Source organism: Suricata suricatta, chromosome 5 (assembly GCF_006229205.1).
Source record: "Suricata suricatta isolate VVHF042 chromosome 5, meerkat_22Aug2017_6uvM2_HiC, whole genome shotgun sequence".
Lineage (NCBI taxonomy): Eukaryota > Metazoa > Chordata > Mammalia > Carnivora > Herpestidae > Suricata > Suricata suricatta.
The window spans coordinates 10,970,210-10,974,478 of NC_043704.1; positions in this window are offsets into that span (position 1 = coordinate 10,970,210).

Below are 4,269 nucleotides of genomic sequence, written 5' to 3' on the forward strand. Positions count from 1 at the left end.
TACATGTAAGTGGTTCGTCACTTATATCCAAAACCCAGTGCTCATCCCAACAAGTGTCCTCCAAATAGAGAGGGAAGGAGGTAAACCATAAAAGACTCGTAAATACAGAGAACAAATCACGAGTTTATGGAGGGCGGGGCAGGAGAGAGGGAAATGGGTGAAAGTTTGCCTTAAAAGTAAACTCAATGAAATTTTAGAGAATATGGTTTTCCTGTTCCTACCCTTCTTGCCAGTTCTTCTCATTTTATATTATTCTGGGCTTAAGACCTGATATATCTTTCTAAAGTCATTTGCTAATCTCTACTCATAAACTGAGAATCTTGGTTCCAGTAAATTTGTGGCTTTGAAAGTCCCTTTTCATTTATTTGTGACTATTGATAACATTGCTTTGGAATCAATATTATGGAAGAGAAAAAATTAAATTTAGTGAAAATACAGATTTTTTCCTAGTTGTCTGTCATTTTAAAATGGTAAACAAACAAATAAAAAAATCCCCAAAGAATTGATTTGAGGGTCACAATGAAAAGCCTCTGTTTTATCTGTGGATTGCTTAGCAACTGATTTTGTTTCTTTCATGAAATGTCAGCCATATCTAGTTTTTGATTTAGCATATTTCTTACATTTAGGTATTCATTCATGCTGCCTTAAAAAGAGATTTACTATGAATATTTAAAAAAAAACGGAATAATGGGCCTCCTGGTGGCTCAGTTGGTTAAGTCTCTGACTTTGGCTCAGGTCATCATCTCATGGTTCGTGGGTTTGAGCCCTGCATTGGGTTCTGTGCTGACAGATCAGAGCCTGGAGCCTGCTTCAGATTCTCTTACTCCCTCTGCCCCTCCCATGCTCCTGCTCTGTCTCTCTCTGTTTCTCAGTAATAAATAAATATTAACAAAAAAAAAGCACCTGAATGATAAATGAATCATTTTTTTGTTAACCTGGAGTATGTATTGACAATATATACTAAAATCTCCTTAGAAAGAGATCAAATCTAAGGACTGTGAAATTTTTTCTATTTTTTTAATGCTTATTTATTATTTTTTTTTGTAAGAAAGAAATAAAGAGAGAGACAGAGCACGAGCAGGGGAGGCAGAGAGAGAAAGGGAGACAGAATCCAGAGTGGGCCCTTATTTATTTTTCTAAGTCCAGCCTTAGAAAAATATTCTAGTGCTTCTATACTGTCTTTTCAGCCCATATCCTCTGTTTGCAACAAGAACATTAAAAGAGCCCAAATCTGACATATTGGAATCTTCCTTCTCCCTCCCAATCTGAGTTTCCAATGTCTTTGTAATTGGAACAGCAGAGCTCATAACCAGTTGAATGTGGGCTCCAATGTGTGTAATGTGTGTAATGCTCACACTACGGTGATAACTCCCAATCAAGATATTCTGTGTCTGCATGTCGGCCTCTGCTGCCTGTGGAGCCCTCTCACATGTGGTCTCTTCACAAGACCATCCTCCGTAAGCAAGCCCTGCTTTCCAAAACTCTCGTTTCCCTCTTACTAAATAAAAATGTTCTATACTGTTTCTCTTTCTCAAGACACATGATAACTACCTATTGTTTCCAATCTGTCTGAATTCATTCCCTTTGGAATCATAACTGTAATTTAGTATAATCTCAGCTTATGATTGAGTATAACGGACTTGGAGTTATACAACCAGAGTCCAAGACATGGCTATGGTTATATGACCTGGGGAAGGTTTTGCCCTCAGAGAACTCATAATTTAACAAGATACATAAGACAGTTAAACCAAAATACAGTGAACCAGAAAAAAACAAAGAAAGGTATAAGGTGTTTGGGGGCGGGAGTACAAAGTGCTGGGGAGGTCAAGAACAGCAGAGCTCATAACCAGTTGAATGTGGGCTCCAAGAAGTTTTCCAAAGGAAAACTCACCCCTTCTGGGGTCACACTTAAAACAAAACAGATATACCCAACATTTCTCTATCTGGAAATGAGAACTATGTTCATGAGAACTCGTGTCACGTTGGTTTTTCTCTTGGCTCTGAATAGACAGAGGTTTATCATGTGGATCTACTGGAATCCTTCTGACATAAGTAGCCATAGACAAAAATGATCATCATTGTCTTTTGAACCTAGTCCTATGACATTACGAACTATGTATATGGATGGAGACAAGTGTGTGTACAGCACCATGCATGATTCTTGCCTCAGGCAAGCCATCTAGCTTTCCTGTGTACCAGCAAATAAGGGCATATTGAGTATTTGTTGTGAACCAAGATCCAAGATGAGCACATGGCTACAAGCAATGCAGAACCAGTTCTTGCCCTCCAGGAGCTTAGAGTCTAGATGGCCATAGAGACATGAGTGTAGACTCAAGAATAATTGTAAGTTTAAGACTAATGCCTACGCACCTGCCATAGAGTGCTTTCTCTTCTAATCTACAGTTGCAGAAACTACTGTTGCAATGAAGATTATGACTGTTGTCCTCATACCGAGTAGTGTTGCAATGCCTGTCCCAGCTCCGTGGAAAGCCCTGTCACCTTAGCATGGAGTTCTCACCTACACCCTGGAACCACTCTACTAAGTGGTGGTTCTTAGCCTACAGGTGAGCATAAAGATAACCTGAAGGACTAAAGATCAGATACCTGGCCTCATCAAGAAATTTTCATTCAGTAGGACTATGCTGGGAAAGGTCTATGCCATATTTGAAAACACCAGCCGGGTTGTTCTAAAACAGTTATATGAACAGCTTTGAGAGGCCCGAAATCTAGAGATGAATGAACTAAAAATTCTGATTTGTCTTATCCAGACAAACAACAACAACAACAATAATAAAACTCCAGCACATAATTTAATCGTTATGCTGCATTCACTTCAAATGTTTCAAAAATGTGTACATATTCACATATGTACACTCTCCAAAAGACACTAAGAGGCAAACAATTCTCAAATAGAAGAAAGTTCAAGGGCACCTGGGTGGCTCAGTCAGTTAAGTGTCTGACTTCGGCTCAGGTCATGATCTCACAGTTTGTGGGTTTGAGCCCCACGTCAGGCTCTGTGCTGACAGCTCAGAGGCTGGAGCCTACTTCAGATGCTGTGTCTCCCTCTCTCTCTGCTCCTTCCCTGCTCATGCTGTCTCTCTCTGTCTCTCAAAACTAAATAAACACTAAAAATTAAAAAAATAAACTAAATAAACACTAAAAATTAAAAAAATAATAAATGGTGCTTCTCTGTACTGGTGTTCATGGCCAGCACATTGCTCATATCTGTTGACAACTGCTTTTCTTTTTATTGAAAATATGAATAATTAGACATGTGAAGACAACTTGAAATCTTTTTTGAGGGCCATCTGTTTATGTCAAGGTGGTAGAATGAAATGAAAAGGAAATTAAAATTTTAATATTAAATTTAATCTCATAATTAAATTTAAAAGGTAATATTAAATATTATAATATCTTGGTATTCTATAGTATTGATAACTTTATATAAATAAAGTTAATCCTTCAAAATTTAGAGGAAATGATCAAACACAGTTAAACACAAAATTCTTGAGAGTTGAATTGGAGTGTGTGTGTGCCAACTGGTTGATAAATTAGGCTCTAACTGGATGACAGAACTAAGTTTCTATGGCTGAACCTTAACCTTGACTTGTGATTTTATGAACTGGATAAAGTATTGTTTAATGTAGATTCTCATATGTTATCATTCCTAAGAATCACCTGGAGAGTTCTTAAAATGCAAATTCCTAGGCACCATCCCTATATATTCTGACTTATGGGGTGGGAACCAGGATGTGCATTTTAAACAATTGGCCAAGGAATCCTGATGCTGCTGGTTTGTGGGACCCTCTTAGAGCAGCAAGGGTCTAGTAGAATTGAAAATTGCAGTTTCAGGGTGCCTGGGTGGCTCAGTCAGTTGAGCATCCAACTTCGGCTCAGGTCATGATCTCACAGTCTGTGGGTTTGAGCCCCACATCGGGCTCTGTGCTGACAGCTCAGAGCCTGGAGCCTGCTTTGGGTTCTCTCTCTCTGCCCCTCCACTGCTCATGATCTGTCTATCTCTGTCTCTCAAAAATAAATAAATGTTAAAAAAAAAGAAAAATGGGGCAGACAGAGTTTATGTTTGCACTCATAGGTCTAGCAGGAAAACAGGAGAGACCTAATGGAGAACCAGGGGGAGCAGAGGAGGGAGAGAGAGTTGGGGAGAGAGAGGGATGCAAAACTTGAGAGACTATTGAATGCTGAAAATGAACTGAGAGTTGAAGGGGAAGGGGGAGGAGGGAAAAGAGGTGGTGGTGATGGTGGAGGGCA